General features: G+C 41.2%; 1 protein-coding gene across 2 annotated transcripts in view; it reads right to left on the bottom strand.

Moving 5' to 3' along the window:
- The window catches only part of Asah2 (N-acylsphingosine amidohydrolase 2), a 105,162-nt gene extending 81,774 nt beyond the window's left edge, over positions 1–23,388 (bottom strand). The window contains exon 1 of one of the 2 annotated variants that reach the window (XM_087908001.1): positions 23,370–23,388. The gene's annotated coding sequence lies outside the window, so the exon portion shown is untranslated. Of the gene's footprint in view, positions 1–8,709; positions 8,906–23,369 lie in introns of those variants that run through there. The other variant, XM_087908000.1, reaches the window with a different exon arrangement.
- Positions 23,389–27,472: the final 4,084 nt, after the last annotated feature.

Below are 27,472 nucleotides of genomic sequence, written 5' to 3'. Positions count from 1 at the left end.
CAAAAGCATGCACAGTGGAAAGAAGTTTATAAAACAGTCCAGGAAACAGTCTACCTGAAAGTAGGAAGAAAATCAATAGAGAAAACCCAAACTGAGGTAAATGTGGAAATGAAAACTTTAGGAACTCCAACAGGAACCTCAGTGGCAAGCCTCATCAAGATTCTCGTCTTGTGTTCACACGAGATGGAAGAGAGCCTCTCTGGCATTGAAGACACAATAGAATAAATACCTTGGTTAAAGAAAATGTTGGATCTAAAAAAGCTCCTGGCACAAAACATCCAGAAAGTCTGGCACACTATTCTTAAAAGGAATAGGGGAAAAAGAAGAAACCCAGGTCAAAGGCACAGAAAATATTTTCAAAAAAATAATAGAATAAAATTTCCCTAACTGAAAGAAGGAGGTGCCTACCTAGGTACAAGAAATATATAGGACACCAAATAGACTGGTCCAGAAAAGAAATTCCCCTCTGCACATAATAAACAAGACACTAAATATACTGAATAATGAAAGAATATTAAAAACTGTGTGGAGGAAAAAGGCAAACCTATTAGCATAACATGTGACTTCTCAATGGAAACTCTAAAAGGTAGAAATAGATGCTCTACAGATGGTGCGGGAGAATAGTCTGTATTCTGTCAATCATATTTTAAATAAATGCTGATTGGCCAGGCAAGAAGTATAAGTGGGAAAACCAGACAGGAAGTAGAGGTGGAGCAAAGAGAATGGGAGTAATCTGGGAAGCAGGAAGCTCCCTCCACCATTCCTTCCCAGACCACCAAAGAAGCAACATGTGAGCTGCCCAGCTAGAAAAGGTACTGAACCATGTGGCTAACATAGATAAGAACAATGGGTTAATATAAGCTATAAGAACTAATAAGAAGCCTGACTTAATGGACCAATCAGCTTTATAACTTATGGAGATCTCTGTGTGATTTTTTGGGGGCTAAACAACTGTGGGAACTGGGCAGGACAGAAAACACAAACAAACAAGCTGACCTTCATGTTACAGATGGCACAAACAAGCAGGCCCCCATGTTACAAATGGCCAGCTGCTCATGTTACATACAGACTCTAAGAGACCACAGATGCCAGTCAATACCACTAGAAAAACTTTCTATCACAATAGCTAGAGAAAAGACATTGGTGATAAAACCAAATTAAAGCAAAATTTATCTACAAACCCAGACCTACAGAAAGCACTAGAAGGAAAATTCCAACCTAAAGAGGTTAACCACATCCAAGAAAACAAGAAATAAATCTCAGACCCTGAAATCAAGAAGAAACACACACACCACCACCACCACCACCATCACCACCATCACCACTAACAACAACCAAATTAACAAATACATAAATAACAAGAATCAACAAACGTTGCTTTTAGTCAGTCAATGGTAGTGAATGTCTTTAAACCCAGCACTTGGGAAGCAGAAGCAGGTGGATCTCTGAGTTCAAGACCAGTCTAATCTACAGAGTGGGTTCCAGGGCAGCCAGGAACTCACTATCAAACCTGAAATAAAACACTGTTCATTGATATCTCTCAACTCCAATGATCTCAATTCACCAATAAAAGCCACAGACTAACATTATGGATACAAAAACAGAAACCCATCCTGCTACATCACCCAAAACACAATTATGGTATCAAGGATAGACATCACCTTGGGGTAAAAGGATGGAAAATGATATCCCAAGCAAATAGACCTTAGAAGCAAGTTGATGTAGTCATTTTAATATCTGAAAAAGTAGAATTCAAACTAAAACTAATTAAAAGAGTAGGGAGGGATACTAGATATTAATCAAAGAAAAAAATCTATCACTTGCAAGAGGACATTGCAATTCTTAACATCTATACATCAAACAAAAAAGCACTTCAGCTCATAAAAGAAATGCAGCTAAACTAAAATTATATGTTGACCCTCATACACTAACAGTGGGAGACTTTAATACCCCACCATTGCCAATGCACAGACAAAAAGCAAACAGAAAGCTGCTGGGGCTAACTGTTGTTATAAATCAAATGGACTTAACAGATACTTACAAACATTTCTCCCAAACACAAAAGAACATACCTTCTTCTCAGCACCTCATGGAACTTTAAAAATGACCATTTATTCAGACACAAAACAAGCCTCAACAAATACTAGAAAACTGTAATAACACCCTGAATCCTATCTGACCATCACTGATTCAAACTGGATATCAACACAGCAGAAACAACAGGAAGTTAACAAACTTATTAAAACTGAACAAGTTACTACCGGATGAAAAGTGAGTGAAGATAGAAATTAAGAATAAAATTAAAGACTTTCTATAATTGAATGACAATGAATACACAACATACCCAAACTTGTGGGACACAAATAAGGTGGATCTAAAAGGGAGGTTCGTAGCACTAAGTGCCTAAATAAAATTTAGAGAGCTCTCATACTAGCAATTTGACAGCACATCTGAAAGCTCTAGAACAAAAAGAAAAAAAATCATACCCAAAAGAATAGACAACAAGATATAATCAAACTCAGGGCTAAAATCAAGAAATCAGAAACAAACAAAAAATAAACAATAAAACAAAAACAAAGAATCAATGAAATGAGTTGGTTCTTCGAGAAAATCAGCAAGATTGACAAACCCTTATCCAAACTAACTAAAAGGCAGAGAGAGAATATACAAATTACCAAAATCAGAATTCTACCAAACTTTCAAAAAGTTAATACCAATACACCTCAAATTGTTTCATAAAGCAGGAACAAAAGATATGCAAATGTACTTCCCCTTCTTCTTTGTAACTGTGAGGTCACCTGGGGAGTGGCTGCCTTCAGGATATGTGATCTAGAGTAGCTATACTGTCTAAACAACAGAATGCTAATGATTTGATGTATCAGAGTGTTAAAGCAGTTTGAGTTTGAGTTATCCTTTGTATCATGTTAATAAAGTCTTTTGTTATTTTCTTTCCCCTTTTACATTGGGTATAAAAGCTATGAAAAAATAAACATGGGCAATTTCAGTATTCACTGGAATGCCCTCCCAGTATCTTCTATGGTTTCTGCCTTATTATGTTTATGAGTCTCTGTATTCCTTACTTATATTTCTAAAGTCCCATGCCCCTATCCTGGCAAGAGGTATTTTTGTCTAGGTTGGTCCACGACAACTGTTGAAAGAATGCATAGAGGAAAGAAGCCCACTGCTTATTTACTCTATAGGTAGGTCTTTTTCTTCAGTGTCCTGGTAGAACTAAAGTTAGAAAAAGGTCAAGAGTGAATATAAACTAGCTTCGCTTGCTCTCCTTCCATCACTCCCTCCCCTTTCTCTTTTTCCTTCCTTCCCTCTGACCTACCTTCCCTTTCCCCTTCCCTTCCTTTCCCTCACTTTCCCTTTCCTTTCTTTCCCTTCCCTGTCTTCATGTATATGGCAAAATCGGATTTGTAATGGATTAAGTAAAATGCTGCAGGTTCCTGAGTGGCTGCAGCGGCAGAAACGCTGCAGGTACCCAAGCTGCGGCAGTGGGTAGCGGGTCCCAAGAGCAGCCAGTCCCAGGCAGGGACGGTGCAGTTTCCCAAGTGACTGCAGTGGGCCACGAGGGGTAGTGAGTCCCACAAAGAAAGACAGACAGATGGGCACATCATGAGACCACACCACAGGTCTCTAAAGGCAGCTGGTCCCTGGCAGAGAGCCATGCAGCGGGCAAGAGACAGAGACATGTATAGGCGCACCATGCAGAGTGAGGTTGGATATTTATTTAGTGAGTGAGAGGAGAAGAAGGAAGAACAGAGAGAAACAGAGAGAGATGGGGGAAGGGGAGAAAAGAGGAGAATAGAGCGAGGCAGAAGCAGTCTCTTTGAGGGAGCAGAAAAGAGAAGAGACTCAAGCTGGAAGCTGAAGGTCAGCTTGCCTTGGTGGACAGGGGAGGGAGTGGGTGTGGCTTGTCTCTTAAAGGGACAGAGCAAACCACTACAGGAGTAATTCCTGATTTTCAGCTAGGCCATGACTGTACCGTGTAAAGCGGGTACCTGTTAGATGAAATACTCACATTTAGTGTTTTCCACTTCTTGTTTGTTTGATTGGTTGGTTGGGTTTGGGTTTGCTTTGCTTTTTTGAGACAGGCTATAAAGCCCTAGCTGGCTTCAAACTTAAACTTGGTGCGTTTCTCACTCCTGAGTCCTGGGATGTATAGTTTTTCAGCAATGAAAATCAAAAACAGGTGCCCATGTTCAGAGAAGGAAGGACTGATCTTAATCCAGTCTCCTTTCAATGAGAAAATACAGCAATGTGTTCTAAACTGTTCCTTTGGGGATTTAACTTTTCTTCGATTCAGAGCAGAGCAGAGTCCTAAAGAGAGGAAGCCATGAGACTTCTCTGTGTTTGTTCCTTCATCTGTAAAATGGGCAACAGTATCTGCTAAACATTGCTATGAGGGACTCAGTGTCTTGGTGCCAACCCAAGGTATACCTAGCTCTTCCCTGCTTCTACTCTCAGCCTTTCCTTCCATTCCTTTGCCACCCCTCTGACCTGTAGAACTACTCTCTTCCAAGGATCCCCAGCCCCCACACTAGGCTGACAGTCAGGCAGGCTACCTTCATCCTCCCTCTTGCTCCTTATTCGGGTCTTTCCAGACTTACTCTTAGCCCTGGTACAACCTGCCTGTCTGAGCCCCTCTTCCCAGCCCACCTCCACCTCTTTGGGATTCAGCCTCTTGGTTTGGACCTAGTTCTTTTTCACTGCTTCTTTCGGCTTTCTATCCCATGTCCATTCCTTTGTGACTCCCTGGCAACCCACAGAAAAGTTCTCCACCAGGGACCCCACATCTGCCACACTTGGCTAAGACCCAGAATCATTCAGTCTCTAGTAGGAACCCCACAGCCACTACATTTGCCTGGGACTCAGAGTGGACAATAGCATCCCCCAAACAGAATACCCATCTAACATAAACAAGACCAGATAGCCACACCTAGAAACACTCCAAACATTATAACTCAAGATTCCTAAATATCACTGCAGAAACAGAAGCATGACCAACCAAGACAATATGCCTCTGCTAGAAGCCATATTGTAATAGGCTCTGAGAAAGACAATTTATCTGAAGTACAAGACAAGGACTTGAAACTAACAAATATGAATATGTTCAAGGAGTATATGGATAAATTCCACAACCAAAATACAGGCAGTTGAATAAAATAATAAAAACATACAAGATGTGAAAGTAGACTTAACAGAGAAACAAAATAACTAAAGAAAATCCAAGTAAAGATAAAACTGGAAATGAGAAACATAGGCTGTCAAACCAAAAATTACACAGAGAGATACTGGAGTTTTAAAATGTGTCATAAATTACTGGGCATGGTGGCTCACACCTTAATACCAACACTCAGGAGGCAGAGTCAGGCAGATCTCTGTAAATTCAAGGCCAGTCTGATCTACAGAACAAGTTCCAGGAAAGCCAGGTCTTTTACATAGAGAAACACTGTCTCTGGGGGTCAGGGAAAGGAGAGTCATAAAGCAGATGGACCTGACAGACATCTCCAGAACATTACACCCCAACACTAAAGATTATACTTTCTTCTCAGAAGCCAAAGGAACTTTCTCTAATTATTATGATATAAAGCAAGTCTCAAGGTATATATGGGTCCTTTCTGACTGTTGTGGACCAAAGCTAGACATCAATAACAATTGAAAGGGTAGAAAGTTATACAAATTCATGGAAGCTGAACAGTTCACTGTTGAATGAAAATCAAGCCAAGACAGAAATCAAGAAGGAAATAAAGAACTTCTTATAACTGAATGAAAATGAATACATAACCTGCCAAACTTAGGGGACACAATGAAGGCGGTTCTAAGAGGAAAGCTGGTAGCATGGAGTGCCCACATTGAAACAACAACAAAAACCTGGAAAAGCTCATTGATAAGAATGAATGGCACACTTGAAAACTCTAGGATAGCAACAAGAAGTAACAGCCACGCCCCATGCCCAGGATTACTTGGCTAACACAAAACAAACTCGATTGTATTTTTGTCAAATATCTGCTTCATTTTGCTTTGTGCAGTTTTATGTTATTATTGACCTTTTGCTTATATATGACAAGGTAAAGGAGGGAATATGGAGAGGGGCAACTAACATATATGAAAAGTCATATAGAAGCCTAATATGATAGATATTTCCTAAGCATATATAAAAGGAATTTAAATGGGATTACCATGTAATGGTGGAGACAATGCCCCAACTAGCTATCTTATGCCAACAAGAAAAACTTCCAGTGCCAAGAACAGGCATTTTATTGAGTCATTAGCCAAAGGGGTCTCATAGACAAGCAACAAATACCACACTCTCTTGTCAAGACTATTGGTTACTCTCTATAATCTGATGGGTAAGACCCTATTGCTGAAGACACAGCTTGAACATGGAGTATCAAGCTGGTGCCCAACTAGAAGCTTCACCTTTAGACTAGTGTTCATGGTACTGGAAAGTACTTTGTTTACTACTGGAGGAGATAAGCTATCAGCTACAAACTTTGTGATCTGCCTGCAAGCCATGCTGGTGCAATAGCTGCACAAACACTGTAGGATTAACCACCATGTGTTTATTGGATTTAAATACTCCAGGAAATAACACCTATGCCAGGTACTGCTAGCGTCACTAAAACCTGAGACTACATAGGTTGTTGGCCCTAGGGGAAAAGCTAATACTATTATTCTGCTAAAGGAGCATAGCAACCAAATGACTCCTAATGGCATATTGCTATACTTATAGATTATAACGCTATGTAACCCTCATCAAAGGAGTTTCTTCTTGCAATGGATGGAAAGTAACACAGGCAGTGTGCATTGAGCAATGGCCCTCAATGTGGAGCACTGAGTCCTAAATGGGATGCCTTTATTAAGCCCTTTCCCTCAAGGCTCAGGGGTCTTTGCAGAAGAAGAGAGGGAAAGGTTGTAAGAGCTAGACAGAGGTGGTGGTGACACCAAAAAAATATTGTCTTCCAGACACAGTAGGACTGACACACACATGAACTCACAAATGCTGTGAGAGCACACACAGGAGCTGCACAGGTTCAAACCAGACAGAATCCCAGCCCTGAGCCGGGGAAGTGGACACAGAGTCCCGGCCCTAACTAAGAAGCTCTTTGCAACTGATACCTGCTAGGAAAGGGGAAATTCATTTTCTCCAATGGAGTGTTTCTGAGTCTATCAACCAAATTCCAGGCCAGGCCTCTTGTCCAGGAGAAGTTGGCCAACACAAAACAGACTCTGTGTTTTGTTTTTGTTTTTGTTTTTGTTTTTGTTTTTGTTTGAGACTGTGCTTGAGAAATAGTTTCTGGGTAACTCAGTGACTTAAGTGGTACAAAGTTTGTTTTGTCTTGATTTCGTTTTGTTTTGGTGGGGTTTGTTTGTTGCTGTTTTTTTTGATTTAGTTTTTTGTTGTTTTTTTTTTTAGGAGTTTGGTGGGTTTTCTTGGAGAAAGTGGAAAGAACACGAAGTTGTGTAGACATGAAGATAGAAAGGATCTGGGAGGACTTGGAGAAAGAAAGAATATGATCAAATATATTTTGTGAAAAAAAATTAAACAAAAATTAATTAACTAATAAAAAGATTGCTGTGAGGGCTGAATGAGGAATATATGTCAAATGGACTCAGTTCTTAAATACAACAGCTTCAGTTTCACAGAATGAAGGTCTTATTCTTTCTGGACTTTAAAGTCTGGTTCTCAGAGTTTCCAAGAGGAAATTTCCTCTTGGTTTAGTATATCTGGACCAGATAAGAAACATTAAAGAACCATGGATGGAAAAAAAAATGACATAAAGAAAATTCTCATTGGCATTCCTTGTCACTAAGGGGATTCTAGTCACAGAGCAAATCTGCTGTGGTTACCAATCACACCCAGGCCCCATGTACATGACATTGGGAAAATGGACTTTGGCAAATGCCCTTTCACCATAGAGCACAACAGGAAAGAAAAATAATGTATACGTGCTGGAAGTGAAACCCAGCCGTGTCTTACGTGTCCAAAGCATTATCTCTGCCTTAGAGCTACACTTCCACCCCAACCTGACTAACTCCTTGTACTTCTTTTATTTACACAGGACGGAACAGGTGCCTAGGAAGGACTCGGTACTGTCTGTAAGGCCGCCCACCCCTTAAGCATACATTAGTGGCTTCTAGCACAAACTCAGATGTCAAAGCTGCCCTTGGAGTTAGAGGAGGATACATAATTTTTTCATATATTGTTTTCTTTTCAATGCAGTAGCATCATAAAGATAAATTTGTATGATTCGATTAATAGGTCTACAGGTGTAAACACCTAGGAAGTAGACTGCTTTGGAAAGATGAGCTGTTCCTGTCTTCAAAGCCTTAGAGTCATCTTAAAAAAATAATGAAGTTTGGCTTATTGTAATTTTCTGTTAATAGCTCAAAGTAATTTTGAATTAAGACTATGTTTTCTCCTGGTGTTTCAAAACAACACATCATTTCTCTATCCAAAATTTTCTGCAACAAATACTGCTAGGCAAGTGATAAATTTTGAAGCCAGATCTTAAGGAATAAAACTCTTTGATGAACAACATCTGTCAGTTTCTGTGGTATAGACTTCAAGCATTGCCGGTTTCCAGTAACCAAAAGATAGTTCTCAAAAGTAAGCTCTGAGCAGGTCTGTATAGGAACTGGCTCTAACGAACCAGTTTGAGCTGTCTCTGACACGGCCCTGTCATTGGGTCAACTCACCTAGGAGCTATCTTTCAAACGCAGTCTCAGGGAACAATATGCCCTTGAAGCGAGGAACACACCGCAGTCCAGGGTTCGAGACTTGATCCCTCTGTGGCTATAGAAGTTATCCAAAGAATGTGGTTGGCTTTGATTTGTATGAAAATTGTGGTGTGAGCCTTTTCTTTATGGCTTCTGCTCTTCCCGGATCAGACCAGCCTGGCAATCAATTAAGAAATGTTGGTAATGATGACAATATAGGTCAAAGATGGCTCCCGGAGATTTGCCAAGGCCCTTGATGATGTCACTTCTTGGTCGAGTTCCAAGAGCGCCTATCTGATTCTCTATCAGTAGTACATTATTGACGGTGCCCTCTGTGGCCGCATTGCCTATCATGTTATTGAAGCTGAAGCTATTCATAGATGTGAAGAGCTACCGCCTTGAAAAACAGGTATAGCTGTTATTAGAGCCAACTTCTAAGAGGAATCTGATGCAAAGTCCCCCATGTAGAATGTCAAGACAGCGGAGGAGCATGCATGAAGCATCATGGACATAAGAGACCCTTGGTGCAGACCAAGGGGATGTCATGGATCCTTTCTCCAGAATATTCCCCAGGTAAATTGGTGAAAATGGAGATGAATAACTGGCCATAATCGCACCCATTTCCCCCTGATTCTATGAAGCTCCTCCTGCCTGTGGGCTGGTCCCGATCAGTTTACATCATTCCCTCCCTTTCCACACTGGATCGGCTCTGGAGGCTTGCTATCTCCCCCATCTCTCTCACATTTTGTGGACAAACAGGTACTTCTGTCTCTGGTTAGGAGTGGAGAGACTGGAAAAACCTCACTGCAGAAAGACCTCGGATGACCTGCCAGAGGCAGCTCCCGGAATCTGTTTAACCAGAGGCAGAGTTTCCAGGCTGCCCTTCACGGGACACTGTGTTTCCTGCGATGAGGAAGGGCCGCATCTTTCTGAATCCTGCTAACAAGAAACCACTTCACAGAATCCAGGAAGGAACACAGAGAAAATGTGTGGTAAACCACACAGATGTTATCTCTTGCATGCTGAGGCCTCTGACAGTTCACTGTTTAACCCATAACTTTCTCTTAACTACTGTGTGCTTACCCACACTGACACTTAACTACTGATGAGTCTGTGTCCAGGAGACAGTTTGGCATCCTATTCTCTAGTCTCAGAACCATCCCAGAGATTAGTATACAGGATCACACGCCTTCCAAATGAGGCAACTAAACCTTGAGGGGGTTCAAAAGCTAACAAATTGGAAACATCAGATTTGAATTCCTGTCATTGTATCTTTTCACTCCAACTGCTATGATACATGACAGGGGCTCAAAGGAAGGTCCAGGGACAGTGTCAGGTTAAGATAATGGCCTGGAAGTTGCCTCTTGGTGACCTGGGTAAGAAGACTCCACATAGGAAAGAATCCTTTATTCCAAAGACAGAATGGGGGAGAACTTTGAAAATTCACAAAAGTAACGACAGAACCACTGGAAAGTGTCAGGAAAAAAAGACAGAGCATGGCAGAGAGAATACACACACACACACACACACACACACACACACACACAATTTTCAACTTCAGCCTTGAGGCCCTCCTTGAAGCAGACACCTCATTAAAGAGGTCAGCGTGGCATTCCTGGTAAAGGGAGGAGCCGTACACCTTCCAGATGAGCCCGCTAGAGTCCTCACCACACACCCTCTAGTGGAGCCCACCAGAGTCCACACGAGTCCCAAATTCAGTTGCTGGCTTGGGTAAGACAGTGGTTCCTTGGCCACAGGTCAGTTGTGGAGCGGAGTCCCATCTTGTCACTCTGTATAACTGCAGACAGTGTTCGGGTGCTATTCGAGAGAAAACCTACAGTTTAAACCTCATCTGCCCTGGAACGTGGAAACGAGGGACAATTCGAGGCCAGGGAACCAGAATTTAACCTGCTACAGCTCTAGGATCAGAGACAAGCCTGGGAGATAGCTGTGGAAAGGGGGGGTCGGTCCCCGACAAGCCAGAAAGCACAGGCGCCCAGTGGTTCCACTCAGGCAGAGAGATGCACTAGGAAAAATTCTCTGCCTTTGGCGTCTGGGAGCAGACCTCGATCCCCTGGGTGGATGAGCCTCTTGAGAATCCATCTCCTCTGCTGGAGAGCACGAACACACCCCCACAACTGCATCTATCTAGAGCTGAAGCCGACATTTTTCCACAGGCATTGACCTCGGTGCTGTGGTTACCCCCTCCAGACCCAAAGCACTTGGGAGACACCCTCAGCTAGAGCGCTAGCCACCCCAGGGGATGCAATGTGGAGGGTCTCTGGAGGTGCGAGAAACCTGTCTGCAAGGTTTTTAAATTTTTTGTCCCTTTAAAAAAATAGTTCAAACCTTTCCCATTTCCCTTCCATTTATTTCTCTTCCATTTATTATTTGCACGTTTTCTTAAAATAGTTTGTGATTTTATAAGACATTCCACACTAGTTTTTGCTCTTTCTATTTTACTATCATCGGTGACACATTCGTGGGTATTCATTGTTTTTCAGTGAATGCCTAGTGCCTGTCACCTTGACACCATTGCTACTGGAGGAGTTTGGGCTTTGCTGAAGACAGTTAAAAGAATGCTACATAGGGAACGGGAAGAAAGACAGAAGGATGAGAGCAATCAAAAGAATGAACTTCATGAGAGTAATGTGCAGCAAAGGAAAGCTAGAAATTAATTGATCGTGTGTAACCTAGTAAACTAGAAAAATCCCTAATACTAACATGGATGAAAGAAATAAACAGGGCTGCAAAGTAGGATCAGCATTCAGGAGCATATGCTGTTCTTCCAGAGGACCCTGGTTTGATTCCCAGCAACCACATGGCAGCTTACAGCCATCTGTAACTCTAGTCTCATGGGAACCAATGCTGTGGAACAATCCTTTTATACACTATTAATATGTATTACTTGCATTGGTTAATAAAAAGTTGACAGCCCAGTAGCTGGAGCGGAAGTATAGGCAGGACAGTCAGAAACAGGGGACTCAGGGAAGAAGAAGGAGGAGTCAGGGGAGACACCCAGCCAGCTGCCAGACAAGGATGTGTAGAAAATGAGATAACATGCCATGAGGCAAATGACAAAGCACAAATAGAAATATGGGTAATTTAATTGTAAGAGTTAGCTAGTAACAAGCCTGAGCTCTTGACAGAGCACTTATGAGTAATGTTAAGTCTCTGTGTGGTAATTTGGAAGCAGTTGTCAGGAGAGGAAAACGTTCAACTACAAATCAATGCCATCTTCTGAACTTTGAGGGCTCCAGGCACACATGTGGTACACATACATACACGGAAGCAAAACACTAACATACCTAAAGTAAAACAAATAAACCTTCAAAAATGAAAACAATCCAGCCAACCAGAAAACAACAAAAACAATTACTGGAATTAGTAAACACAGCAATTAATATAATTGCCTTCACTGTAGTTGTCTCAAATCACCAGTAAAGAAATGTAAACTAGTGACTGGATTAAAAATCAAGACCAACTGTGCATTGCCTGCAGAAAAAAAACACACCTCATTGGTAAAGACATCCACAGGCTGACAGTCAAAGTCTGAAAGCCTGTCTTTCAAGCTAGTGGAAGCTGAAAACAAGCTGGTGTGGTAATTCTGACACTTAATAGTGAAGATTTCAAATTGAAATTAGTCAGATGAGATGATGAAAGCTACTACCTGTTAATAAAGAAAAAAATCATCAAGAAGAAATAACAGCTGCAAATATATATGTGCTGAACAGTGGAGCTACCAATTCCATAACAGAATACGAATGAGCATAAAATGTTTGATTGATACAGCAAACATGGGTGATGTCAATACCCTATTCTCATCTTTAAATAGGTCATCTAAACAACAACAACTGTCATTCCTTTTGGTCCCTGGTCCCTTTAAGGGGCAAGTCACGCCCACTCCCAGTGACTTCTGACCTCTCGTCACCATCTTTCTTTCTGTTCCCTCTCTTGGTGTGTGCACACGTGTTTTCTGTCTTTTCTCTGTTTTTGTCTTTCTTTCTCTCCCTCTCCTTCTCCCTCTCCCTTTCTTTCTCTTCCCCCTCCCCTTTTCCTTCATAACCCCCTGAATAAATATTTTAATCTCATTTTACATGTCCATGTCTCTGTCTCCTGCCTGCCTGCCCACAGCCAGCTCTGACGCTCGCCGCGGGGAATCTGCACCACTCTGGCAGCCATCTCTGCCTGGTTTGTGGCTGCTCTGTGAGCCCACTGCCCAGGGATCTTGGGCAGATCTTGGGGGCACACCAGCATTTTTAAGGAATATTAACAACAACTTCAACAAAGGATACCTCTGAGTTAAAGCGTTCCATAGATCAAATTGACTTAATAGCTAGATCACAAGTATTCCATCCAACAGATGTGGAATTACACATTTTTCCCCAGTAGCCTGTAGAACATTCTCTAAAACAGAACACATTAGGTAATCAAATCTTAATACATACAACATAATCAAATAATTTCTAGTAACTTAATAGTGGCATAGAATTATAAATAAATAGCAAGAGAAACCACAGAAAGTTTACAAATACTTGGAGAATAAAAAAATACACTATTAAATGGCAAGTAGAGCATCAGCAAAATCAGAAAAAGGGATTTCAAGTGTGCTGTGATATAACCCTCTTGTATTCTGTAAATATGTTTCATTCCCATTGGTTAATAAAATAGCTGATTTGACCTATAGCAAGGGAGGATAGAAACAGGAGGAAAATACAAGCAGAGATACAGAGAGAAGGGCAGAATCAGGGAGCCACCAGTCAGTGCCAGCTGCTGCCAGAGGAGCAAGATGTATGTATTAAAGCACAGGTAAAGTCACAAGACACATGATAAAACATAGATTAATAGAAATTGGTTAATTTAAGTTGTAAGAGATAGTTAGTAATAAGCCTGAGCAATAGGCTAAACAGTTTGTAATGGCTAGTAAGTCTCTAAGTGGTTATCTTAAAAGCGGCTATGGGACCGAGTGGGAAAAAAATCTCTGTTTACATAAATGTTTCTATAATCAAATGTTGTGGAATATTATAACATTTGTTTATAAATGTTATAAAAAAACATTTGTTTATGCTGTGGAACACAGGTTTAATGATGGAAAGATATGTTGCAATCTTTTATGTTGCATTTGTTTAGCTCAGTGAAGCTGTGTTATTTATGTCTGTCTGAAACACTTGACTGGTCTAATAAAAAGCTGAACAGTCAATAGCATAGAAAGAGAAAGGATAGGCAGGGTTGGTCTACAGAGCAAACAAATAGACTTAAGAAAGAAAAAAATGTGGGTGTAGAAGTCACAGAAAGAAAGAAATAGTTAAAAAAAATAAAACAAAGTCTTTAAAGAGACAGTAAACATAATATAAAAAAGCAAAAGCCTTGTAAAGATATACAGGGAGTCTGGATCCTATTGTGTTGATTTTGAATTTTTTGAATGCAATAATGCAAAGAGAAGCTGCTAAGAGATATGGAATTGAAAGAAGGACTGATGAAATAAACCAGTCTAGATCTTTTAAGAATGTCTTAACTTCAAATGGAAGTAAAAAAAAATGCATTTGTAAAATAGAAGTTAAAAATGCTTTGGAAAAGAGGTTTTGCTTTTGTTTCTACAGGAAACAAGAGGTCGTGGTTTCCTTCCAGGTTAATATGGATCAAGTTTGACCAAGGGAAACCTCCTGAAACTTGACAGGTGATATGTATCAACTGATCTTCCCAGGACTTAGCCATTATCTCAATTTTCTCAGAGACCCCTAAAGACACTTCGCCCACAGACAACAGGAAGCAATCTAGAAAAAACAATGTCCATATTCCCAAGAGTTTGGTTGTGGGAGGCTTTTGGTTAATTGTTGGGTCATGAATGTTTGTTATATTTAGGGAAATATAGGAATATAGGATAAAAAGACAACTATTAATCTCAGATATTTTGCATGGCATGGATTTTAGAATATTGATACAAATTTAAAGCTATTTTTGTTACACTGTATATATGTTTCTAATCTTGTTTAGAGTATTGTACCTATGCAGCTCATTTAAAAATGTAAGGTAAAGTTTTAGTCTTGCCTGGCAATCTTGTCTACTTCCAATATCCAGGAGAATAACTACATGATTTTCTTTGGGTTCATCTTCTTATTTAGCTTCTCTTGGATCATGAATTATAGGCTCAATGTCCTTTATTTATGGCTAGAATTCACGTATGAGTGAGTACATACCATATTCCTCTTTTTGGGTCTGGGTTACCTCACTCAGTAAAGCGTTTTCTATTTTCATCCATTTGCATGCAAATCAAGATGTCATTGTTTTTTACCGCTGAGTAAAACTCCAATGTGTATATGTTCCACACCTTCTTTAACCATTCTTCTATTGAGGGGCACCTAGGTTGTTTCCAGGTTCTGGCTATTACAAATAGTGCTGCTATGAACATAGTTGAACAAATGCTTTTGTAGATAGGGCATCTCTTGGATATATTCCCAAGAGTGGAATTCTTGGGTCCTGAAGTAGGCTGACTCCCAGTTTCCTGAGAAACTGCCACACTGATTTCCACAGTGGCTGCACAAGTTTACATTCCCACCAACAATGGATGAGTGTTCCCCTTACTCCACATCCTCTCCAGCATAGGCTATCATTGGTGTTTTTGATTTTAGCTATTCTGACAGGTGTAAAACTTGGGTGCACAGGGGTGTGGGGGTGGTTGTAAGGAGAGATGGGTATAGAGAAGGGAGAAGGGGAGGATTCGGGAGAGCTTGCGGGAATGGGATAGGTGGGATGGAGGAAGGGAGGATATGGGAGTAGGGAAGTAAATATCTTAATTAAGGGAGCCATTTTAGGATTTGCAAGATTGTTCCTTGGGCAGCAGAGGAGAGGGTGCCTGAATTAGCCTTGTCCCATACCCACACTGATGACTATCTTGCATATTACCATAGAACCTTCATCTGGCAATGGACGGAGATAGAGACAGAGACCCACATTGGAGCACTGGACTGAGCTCCCAAGGTTCAAATGAGAAGCAGAAGGAGGGAGAACATGAGCAAGGAAGTCAGGACCACGAGGGGTGCGTCCACCCACTGAGACAGTGGGACTGATCTAATGGGAGCTCACCAAGGCCAGCTGGACTGGGAGTGATGGAGCATGTGATCAAACTGGACACTCTGAATGTGGCTGGCAATGAAGTTTGACTGAGAAGCCAAGGACAAGAACTCTGTGTTTTTATTCTACTGCATGGACAGACTTTGTGGGAGTCTGGTTTGTTTGGATGCTCACCTTATAGATCTGGATGGAGGGGGGAGGACCTTGGACTTCCCACGGAGCAGGGAACCCTGACTGCTCTTAGGACTAGAGAGGGAGGGGAAGGTAGGGAGGGGGAGGGAAAAGGGAGGTGGGGAGGAGGTGGAAATGTTTAATAAATAAATAAAAATAAAAAAATAAAAATAAAGTTTTAGTTTTTAAAATCTATTAGTATACACTATTTAGGATAATCAAGAAACAAGTTAGTAATTAATCATCTATAACAATCAAATTTGTAGATGTTAGGCATGTTTTCAAGATTATACAGAGATATATTTTAGATAGATAAATGGTCTTTACTTCAAAGATATATAGAATATGGCATTTAAAATGTTTTGTATACTTAGGGCTTTTCATGACAATGAGACACATCTGGCAGCACCAATTTACTTCAGAAAGGATGATGGGCTGAAGAAGGACACTAAAAATGATCCCACACTAGCTCAGAATTGAGCATAATAAAAGGTTATTTATTTAGACTTACAGACTCTAATCCACTGCTAGAACAGGGAACAGCAACCAAATTCTGCATCCAGAAAAGAGGCTGGATGCGCACTTTACATGGGCATATAAAGTATAAAAGGTCATGCTCAAGATGGGGGGGGGTGTAACTTAAAGGCTACTGTTGGTAGGAATTTCTATAGCACCTCCCCCTTTTGTTTAAATAAGAAAATTCTAAGCCTGCTACAAAGTTATATACAATAAGAACAAATATCAAGTATAAAAATTAGAATTACAACCAGCATAAATAATATCAAACAAGAAACATGTAACAAATGTTTCAATAATTATCCTAGCCTAGTGAGTTTAAGTCTTGTGTAATAAACAATTTGGCCAAGTCATGAGAGGAAAGTAACTACAACTATCTAGTCTTCAACCCCAACGATGGCCCAAGAAGGGAAATAATATTCCTTGAATAAGCAGGAAGTGCAATCACGCAACTTTCAAAATGTGCAACAAATGACAGAGGCAACTGGCTACCTGGGCAATCACCCAAAGTCTCATTTGCAATGTTGAAGCAACCAACGTTGGCTAAGGTCTAGAGTAACTAAAAGACCATTTTCAGAGGCAAGAAATTTTTTAAAACCATCTTACTTTGTCTTGGCAAGATTTGACAGTCTTTTTTCTTGTATCCTGATTGTCCTGTCCAGACATCATGCATTTTGTCAGTGGTCAATGAATGGACAGTTCCTTGCCCAAAGACCCAGTTTTGCCAAGAAGAAAACAAGCTCCAAGTGGAATGTCCTTAGTGTTCAACATTCTCTCAGGAATAGATCAGTGCTGCCAGGAGCAATCATGTCTCACTTCAACAGAACCCTAAGTTATTTAAATGCCATATTCTACAGCTCTTTAAAGTGGTTGAAGATTACCTATCTATGAACAATACAATCTCTAGTATTAGCAAAAAAAAAGTTACTAAAATTTCAATGGTAATGTTGTCTGCCATTATATACCTGAGTTTATTGATTTATTAATTACCTGTTATGAAATCTGGTAATTGTTTTAGTTGTAATAATCTTTATTGTCCAGCAGATGTCATGGTTGCGGAGTCACAACTAGAGGAACAACCTGGTGCCATGAACAGTCCTGAACTGTTTAGGTTTTCCCTCCTTGGTACTGGTTAAATACTGAGAAATATGCTTTGCTTGACAAATTAAAAGCAATAAATCAATTTCATATGTGGAGCAAGAAGCCCATGGAGCAAGGAGCCGGGAGTATAAACCAGAAGTTGCTCAAGTCTCCACAGGGCAGGGAATGCAGCAGTGGGGGTGGGGAGCATGCATGTGCTTGGGAAATTTCCAAACCACCACACGCAGTTAGCTCCCAGTTAGTTCTGCTGTGTCGGGGGTTTTACAAGAAAACATTTAGTAGGTCAAAGCAAGTCAAGTGGTAGGGTGAGAGACTTTCTGCATTGTGGATCGTCTAGGCCTTTAAGCTGATCTACACAGTAGGTGTGGAGTTCAGATCCATGTGGGGTGCCAGATGAAGAACGATGCTAAAAAAGAAGATCAGAATTGAGTATAATAAAAGATTATTTATTTATAATCCTCTGCTGGAACAGGAAACAACAACTGAATCCCACAGTCAGAAAAGAGGCCAGACACGTGCTTTATATTGGCATATATAGTATAAAAGGCCACACCTAAGTGAGTGAGTAACTTAAAGGCTACTGGTGGTAGAAATTCCTACTGCAATGAGTATCAAAGAAACTCGATAGGAGTTTACTTTCATTGTTGCAAAGCTAGTAATTTGGGCAAGAAACTGCTTTTGCTTTGACTACTTGACTGTGTGCAGTAAACAGAGACGGCACTTTCATTTTCCAACCACCCAGAATAATTACACAGAAACTATATTAATTATAATACTGTTTGGCCAATGGCTCAGGCATATTTCTAGTTAGCTCTTATATCTTAAATTAACCCATCTCTATTAATCTGTGTATCGCCACAAGGCTGTGGCTTACCATAAGGTTCTGGTGCCTTTTTCCTTTGGTGGCTACATGGAATCTCCTCAGCTCTACCTTCTTTCCTCCTCTATCTCTACTTGGATTTTCTGCCTGGCTATAGTCTGCCCTGACATAGGCCAAAGCAACTTTTTTATTAACCAATGGTAATAAAGCACAAACACAGCATGCAGAGGGGAATCCCACATCAGTGTGTTGTGCAGACCAGACACAGAGGACACACAGGAAAATACTGCTGAACTTTAACAAAACAAGGCAGAACAGTCCTTTGAGATTCCTGTTTCACAGAAGAGTCTGCCAGACATTCTTCGAAACATAGAAGAAAGTGACTGACAAACTTTTCCAATACAAGGCAGCATGGTACTGCAAATTTCATGGCTCACTGAAAAGTCTGTCAGATACTCTAGGCCTGTAGGATGAAGACAGATGCCCCAGCACTGCAGAGGAACTTTGAGTGACTGTCCAGGCAGCCAAATGTCTCTGTTTTTAGGTAGTATTAAATCCTTCTGGGTCTTCGATGGAGTTAAAGACCAGAGTTTCAGTTTTCCTTAGAAACAATAGAAAGTAAATTATGTATAAAACTTTGGAGTCACTAAGATGGGGTGGATGATGGAGTGTTTTCTCTGAATTTGCAAAATGCAAATGAACTGAATATTATAAATTAACAGTTACTTGATAATTGTTTTGTTGAATGTAGTTCTACTATGTTAAAGTCAAAACCTTTCATTTTGTTTAGACAAAATGGGAAATATGGAATATTACTTTAAGATGTGCTATATTTATTTATGCTATGGAACTTTTTTAATGATGCAAAGGTGTATTGTATTTTTTTATATTGCATTTGTTTAACTCTGTGAAGCTGTGTTACTGTGTCTGTCTAAAACACCTGATTAGTCTAATAAAGAACTGAATGATCAATAGCACAGCAGGAGAAAGGATAGATGGGCTGGCAGCCAGAGAGATTAAATAAGAGGAGAAATCCGAGAGGAAAAGGAACAAGAAAACAAGGAGAAAAAAGACATTAAGGGTTATCCACCCAGCTACACAGCAAGCCACAGAGTAAGAGGAAAAGTAAGATAAACAGAAGTAAGAAAAGGAAAAGGCCCAGATTCAAAAGGTAGACAAGATAATTTAACTTAAGAAAAAGCTGGCTATAAATAAGCCAAACTAGGCCAGGTATTCATAAGAAAGAATAAGCCTTCATGTGTGATTCGGGAGGGGATATCTGAGAGGCAAGCTCCCAAAAAAAGCCAAAAGATTAAAAACAACAAGTACAATAAAATAAAGCACAACTTCTCAGAACTTTTGAGATATAAGTAAGGCAGTTCTAAGAGGTAAATCTACAGCTTTTAGTGCTTAAATTAAACAACAACAGAGATGTCTCAAATAAATAACCTCAAGGTTTTAGAAGACCAAAAGCCATCCAAACCCAAAGATCAGTAGGAGGTTAAAATAAAAAAGATGAGGACTGACCCAATGACAAAACAGCACGTTGAATCAATTAAACACAAAATTGATTCTTTGAAAAGATAAATAAGATTGAGAAACTAGCCAAGGATAAAAGTTCCAGAATAATAAAATTAGAGATGAAAGAGAGTGGTGTTGCAATAAAGTCCAAAGAAATCCAGCAGCTCCTCTGGGGATTCTTTGAAAATACAGTCCTCAAAACTGGACAGTCTAGAAAAAAAAAAAAGGGAAAATCCATATATACACATAACCTGCTGAAATTAAATCAAAAAAAATATCAGCAACTTAAACAGTTCCATAACCAACAAGAGTAAGACAGTAATAAAATTATCTCCCCATGAAGAAAAGCCCTGTGCCAGAGGGACTTATTGGTGAACTCTATCAACTCTTCAGTAAGGACTTAGCACCATCACTCTTCAAACTGCTCCTTGTTAGAACAGAGAGAGCATTAACAAACTCATTTTGTGAAGCAGGTTTTGTCCTGACACCCAAAACAGATAAAGACACAAATACAAACAGAAGACTGCTTACCAGTTCTTCTCACAAACATAGATGAGTAAAATATTTGCAGGCCTAAAGACACATTCCAGTGATTAAGAGCATGTACTGCTCTTCCAGAGTACCTGAGATTGGTTTCCAGAACCCTAGCCAGTTGTCTCACAACTACCTGGAATCCCAGCTCCAGAAGATGTGATGCTCTCTACTAGCCCCAATACACCAGCACTCATGTGCACATACCTGCACAAAATACATACACATACACACAATAAAGATAAAATTGCCAGGAGCACTTATCACAAGCTATTGTGAGCCATGGCACGATTACAATTTATAGCAATTGACAATTCAGATGTCAACCCACCTGAGAATTTATTCTCAGATGGAGGAACCCTGGCCTGCAAAGCCAGAAACGCCACTGACTCTGAAAACTGTTATTTTCATCTATAATTTCACTTGTTCAATAACAGCTATGACATCTCCCCCCATCACCGTGCATTTTCATGTAAAGTGTACATATAATCTCATGATTACATCTCAATCTTATTGGCACACATATTTGTGCATGGTCAAAAGGATGACTTCTCTCTGTTGAGAAACTTAGAAATCTGCTCCCTATCATTAGCCTTACTGACAGAGCAAGCTGGCCAGCCAGGCGTCCTTCTGGACAGATCACAAATGGAACTTTTACAAAGTTTACTTATGAAATTGCAGCTGTCGGCCTTGTACGACCTAAGCCTTCATATGATTTATGATAAATTAGGATGTAATTGCGGGTGTCTGTCCTTCTTAGTCCTTCAAGAGATCAATAGCACCTAACTGACTAACCATGTCCAGATAGTAGTAATCACACTTACGAAATGTAAAATAATGCATGTATTCTTTGCCTTTTCCTTAGATCTCTCAATGGGTTAGTTTTCTCCCTTTGTAACCTGTAGTGGCCCCTTTAAAAGATGACCCGGAACTCCTCTCAGCTGGAGCTGCAGTTAGCTACAAAGTAGCTGATAAATTTTACTACTTATCCTCAAAGAATTTCTGTGTTCCTGAGAATTTTCCTTGTAGTTTTTTATGTTGCTAACAAGTTGCTAATGAATGGATACACACACACACACACACACACACACACACACACACACACACACACACACACACTTGAGAATTTGTTACAGCAGAAGAAATAGATTGAGAAGAAATAAAATGAAGGAGAAGAAGAAAAAAGAAAGAATGTAGAATAATTATAATTAAAACAAGAATGAATTGGAACAGAGTATTATAACAGAGAATTGGAATTAGAATTGAGATAGAGAATTAGAGAAAAGAAATTATAAGCAATTAGGAGAGAAATAAACAAAAGGTTTAAGGATAGAAAGTACACGATCATCTCAAGAGATGCAGAAATAGCTTTTGACAAACTTCAACATCCCTTCTTGAAAATAATCTCTGAATATGTACAAATATAAGGAATATATCTCAATAGGGAAAAATGGTTTCCTAAAGTCAAAAGCATGACAATGGTGCTCTCTCTCTCCCTCTCTCTCTCTCTGTGTGTGTGTGTGTGCGTGTCTGTGTGTCTGTGTGTATTCTTATTCAATATGGTGTCTAAGCTGGGGTGAATTTTCAGAAAAGGTATCAAATGGAAGTTAGAGATCTGGACAATGGGTCTCTTGTGTTCTAACTACCCTACATATTCCTGTACGTGTTTCTGGAAGCTTGTAAACAACTTCACCCTCATCACAGGGCTTCTCCATTGTATCTTTTGTGGTCCTCTTTTCCCCCTGAATTGCCTCGGCGCCTCTGTCCCATGCTTCTTTGGCTCAGCAACCACTAAGTCTTCAGAGCCCAGGCTCTACAGTCCTTCCTTTCACTTTAGCAAATATCCATGGCTTCAGGCAATGTGATCTCATCAAGACTTTAAACTGAGCTACAGGGCAGTCTCTCAGAGCGAAGGCTAGCCCAAGTTTATAACAGCGTTTGAATTTTTCAGAGAAATCTTAGTTATCAAAGGAATGCCTAGGTTGAAATACAGACGAACAGAAGCTACAAACACTTAGAAGAGAACATTCTGGGAAATGCAAAAGCATTTGAATTTTGGTTTTGCTCACCGTGCTGACTAAGGGGCAACTCAGTTTAATCTGAAGGTAGCGCTGACTGGGAAAGTGTTTTTAGCTTGTGGCTGATACTGCAGTGCTGAAACATAGAGAGAGTGAGCTCCTTGGGCACAGCCTGTATTCCTTGAAATTTATTTCATCAAATTAAAATCTTTGAAGGCATTTTTAGTCTATTTTGAGTTATTCATTCAGATACGGTTTTCGCTAACAAAATACAGGTTTGTGAAGTAATAGTGATGCCCACATGAGCAATACAGCAATCTGAGGAGACAATCAGGCTTTCTGAAGGTTACTTCAGGTCACACTGCGTACATGGGGGAATAAAGTAGCCAGTCAGGGGGAAAGAGTCATATCTAAGGTGATGCCTCCCTCATTCGGGCTTGTGATGAATTTGTAAAAGTTGCTCCCTGAGTCTGAGGTTTTAAATCTCACTTCCCAAAACGGGGCAGAAAAACGGATTTCTGCCCCCTGGCTCCACTAATTCAACAGACAACTTCACCTCTGTGCCTCTGAGTAGACATTTACAGAATATATAGCAAAAGTGTCTTTTAAATCTCACTGCAATCATGACATTCAAATGACCTGATCATGCAGCACTGGAATTCAGATCAGTTTAAAGACAGTTCACGGATACAAAGATGCAGCTTAAAGGAGGACAGAGAATCCGCGGGCACTCACTCACCCTGCACCCTGGGCTCTTATTTTCTTGAGAGAAAGCAGGCTAATAGACAACCGCTCTTTCTCAAGGGGACCTTGTTTGCAAACATGAACAACCATTGCTTTGTTCTCTGGAGGGAAAACAATACAGCATCAATCAAAGCAAAGCCACATACCCCAACTCGCTGCTGCAGCTGCTCGGCATTCCCTGAAAGCCAGAAAGCCTGCCGGGACGCTTGGGTATCCTCTGCCTTGGCTCTCCTGAACACCCGCTGCAGGTTAACTCTTGGAGGCTGGATGCTCTAAACCCAGAAAGCCAAGGCTCTCTAATTTAACCACTTGCGTGCTGACTCATCCAGCGGGCACCAGGCACACTGCTGAGCCTGCTGATGGTCCAACCCTTGCACCACTAATACTCGGAAGGGAACTCCCAGAGGAGCAGTTCTCAACCTGTGGGTCGTGACCCTTTTGGGGTGGGGTGGGGTCACCTCAGATCATCGGAAATTTGTATTACAATTCATAACAGTGACAAAATTATAGTTATGAAGTAGCAAGAAAACAATTATAATTTTATGGTTGAGGTCATAACGAGGAACTGTATTAAAGGGTCGCAGCATTAGGAAGGTTGAGAATCACTGATATTGTCTGATCTGCTTGTCTGCTTTGATTTGGAAAGGAGTCAGCTCATTCCCCAAGACATCACTGCACACCGCAGAGACAAGATTGAGCCATCAGTGCAGAGACTGAAGTGTAGAACATTTTGGTTGGATGAAGGAGTTAAGCTCTAGGAAAGATGATGTCTCCATTTTCCTAGACAGAGAGCAATTTGAAGGAGAAAATTATTTGCATGCAAAATGTACCAAATTACCTGGGTAATTTGGAGAAACAAAGAAAGTCATATTTATACTTCCTATGATGGCCCTCTAGGGAAATCCAAAAAGCAGCTTCCTTCAAAACCGCCCGTGTCATCTATATTAACGTTCCTAGGGCAGGTAGGGGAGTGCAGTACGGTGCGTGTGCCATTCTTCTGTTTGGGAGTTGATTTACAAGTACCAAAGCCAAGGAAAGAAAGTAAACTCTTCCAGTTTTGGGGCAACTTGGTTTTGTTATTTTATCTTCAGTTTTTTCTTCTTGAGACACATTATCACTGTGTCCCAGCTTCAATCACAACCATCCCCCGGCCTCAGACCTCTTGAATGATGAGATCTCAGGCATGTGTCTCAAGTCTTCGCGGTCTGTCTCATTCCCTCACGTCAATGCAGGAGGCTGAACAACCTAGAATTCCCAAAGAAAACTTTGTTCCTTTCCTGCTTGGAAGTGAATTGCTGCACACTAATGCCGAGGCAAGAACCAAGCTATAGCAAGCCCCTGGCTTTCTCCAGGCGTGATCTGCTGAGGCCACAGAAGGAAGTAAGAACTTGAGTACAGAGCAGGCAGCTATGAAACAAGTGTTTGCTAAAATTGAACTGTGGCAGGTACTCAGGAAGACAGATCGGCCCAACAGGAACCAGGGCTAGGGACTGCCTGCTCTTCCTCTTTGCTCTGGGAAGCCCAGCAAGGACTGCCTTCTGGGGTTTATTACCTGCTAATTAGGCCCCTGGGCTCCAGGGCCTCCTTGGTCACACACACTCTGTAGGAAGGACCACCGCTAGCCAGCAAAATCTCTGTTTCTTTCTCCTTCCCTGTTCACCCTAGGGTCAGGGCTGGTCTATACCTGAAATCTGAACTGCGGGAGGTCAGAAGTGACCACACAGAGAAAACTGAGAGGTGACTCCTACCGATCAAGAGGCAAGTGGAGGCTGGGAGGGGTGGGGGTAGCAGGGAGGGAAACACTGAACAAGACTGACCAGGATGTCAGCTGTATAGAGAATGACCGTGATTTCTTCCCTAGAGTTTAGTGAACCGTTGTGGACCTTTTCATCTTACTTTTCCACTTGTAATTACTCTGGCATGTGTAGCACCCATTTCCTGACTCTTGACCAGCTGGCCGGTGTGTTCAGCTTGCGAAAGCAGTACACATCACTTCTGTGTATGAAATATTTCAGGGATATTTATCTCTCTCTCTTTTTTTATTTTGTCAACTAAAAACTAGAAGGTGTCTCTGACTCGAGCTGGAGTTAACAGCAATGGATGTTATTAACACATCACACAACGTGCAAGGAGGTCATCCCAACACCTAGTTATCTCAGGATCCCAGGGTATTGTTAAGGATCCAGATTAGGCTCTGCTAGAGGAGCAGAGCACCTGCACCCATGAGCATCTTTAAGAGCAAAACAAAACAACAACAACAAAAAAAGCTTCCAAGAAGTTGCTCTAGGGATTCCCTGGAAAAGGAAATATCAATCTACAATATAAGCCGCCAATCTCACACCTTCATGTTTATACACAGGAAAATGTATATCATGTATCACAGCCTGAGCACAAGGACAGAGCTCATTCAAGAATGTTCTTGGCTGCTTTCTTCGTATCAGTGCTCACAGAGTGGAGCGGTAGCACCTTTGTCCTGTCTAACACTGCTCCCAAACAGGAAGCGTGAACCAGCAATGCACACAAAGCAGAACTTTCGCGTGGTTGTGCCTCATGAGTTGGTGGAAAGGACTTAAAGAGAAAGGACATATTTTTGCCCACAGTTTCAGAATATTCAGCCCATGGTCCCTTGGCCCTATGCATTTGAAGAGGACATCATGGTGTCGGGACTGTGATGGGGAAGCACTGCTCACTTCATGGGCAACCAGGTAGCAAAGAGAGAGGGGATATGGACGCTGGGCTACCTGTCTCCCCTTTCATTCTGTCTGGGTTCCAAGCCGATGAAATTTTACTGTGCGTAGTCAGCCTGGGTCTTCTCTGGAAAAGCCCTTATAGACACACTCATGGCTATGCCTCATCAATCTCCTAGATGATTCTAGATTCTAGTTGACAGTGAAGGCCCTTAGCCAGGGATGAATGTAAAAAATATAAAGCAGAGTAAAACAAAGCAGACATAGAGACCGCTTATTGAAGACACGGTATTGTGGGGGAAGAGTGGAGGGCTGGATCTACATCTCAGTGATAGAGCACTTGCCTACCACAGCATCAAAGGAGGAGGGAGAGTATGGGAGAACAGGAGATAGGGACGAAAAGAGAGAACAAGAGAACACATGGCCGGCAGAGTTACATAGGACTGAGAACCTGGGCGTCGGAGAGCCCATGAGCCAGAGAAGTTTAGGGTAGGGGGCAGATCCAGATGCCAGATGGACTCTGTGACAGGTACTTGTGCTGCTGAGAGAGCCTGGAGGCTGGCATGGGCTTTGTAGATGCTAATAGGCCCCACAGTTAGCTCTTTTACCCCAAGTTTCTTTTGAACCTTAGCAGATACTATTCTGGAGACCTGGAGGCAGGAAGCTGCTTACTAAGGCTTGCTGCTCAAGTTTTGCTCAGTCTGCTTTCTTTTTGTTTCTTTGTTTTTGTTTTTTTTCCTAGACAGAGTTTCTCTGTGTATCTCTGGCTGTCATGAAACACACTTTGTACACCAGGCTGGCCTCGAACTCACAGAGATCCACCTGCCTCTGACTCCCAAGTGCTGGGATTAAAGGTGTGCGCTGCCACCACCACCGTCACCAGGTAACAGCCTGCTTTCTTATAGAACCTAGGCCAGTCCAGGCCAGGAGTGGCCTCACCTGTAATGGAATGGACCTTCCCTCACCAACCACAAATAAAGAAAATGTCTTAGAGATTGCATACAACCTGATCTTTGGCAGTATTTTCTCAGTTAAGGGCCCCCCTCTCAGAGGGATATGGCTTATATGAAGGTGACATTAAAAACTAGCAAGCACGGTGGTAGAAACAAAGAGTGGGAATCGATCTCAGCTCTGCAGGGCTAGTCACGGCTGACTGGGAATGCTATAGCAAACATTCTCTTGAGATAGCGTTATCTGATATCGTGATATTTGGGGTATATAAACACATTTGTCAAAAAACTAAAGTATACTAATCTGTATATCATGAATTGTAGCTATACAATTTTTTAAAAAATATTCTTTCTTTCGAAGAGAATAAATTTTGCTGGACCTTGCAGCCAAATTAATAATATGCCTTAAGATCATTTAAGACTGATGTGGGAGTCCCCTCTGTGCGGTGATTTCCATTAATGAATAAAGAAACTGCCTTGGCCTGTTCATAGGGCAGAACTTAGGTAGGCAGAGAAGATGGAACGGAATTCTGGGAGGAAGAAAGGAGAGTCAGGATATGCCATGGATCCGCTGCTGGAGATAGATGTGCTTTGCTAGTAAGCCACTGCCAT

Source organism: Myodes glareolus, chromosome 7 (assembly GCF_982192425.1).
Source record: "Myodes glareolus chromosome 7, mMyoGla1.1, whole genome shotgun sequence".
Lineage (NCBI taxonomy): Eukaryota > Metazoa > Chordata > Mammalia > Rodentia > Cricetidae > Myodes > Myodes glareolus.
Note: the sequence above shows the minus strand (reverse complement) of the source record. Positions and strands in the feature narration are given on the sequence as shown.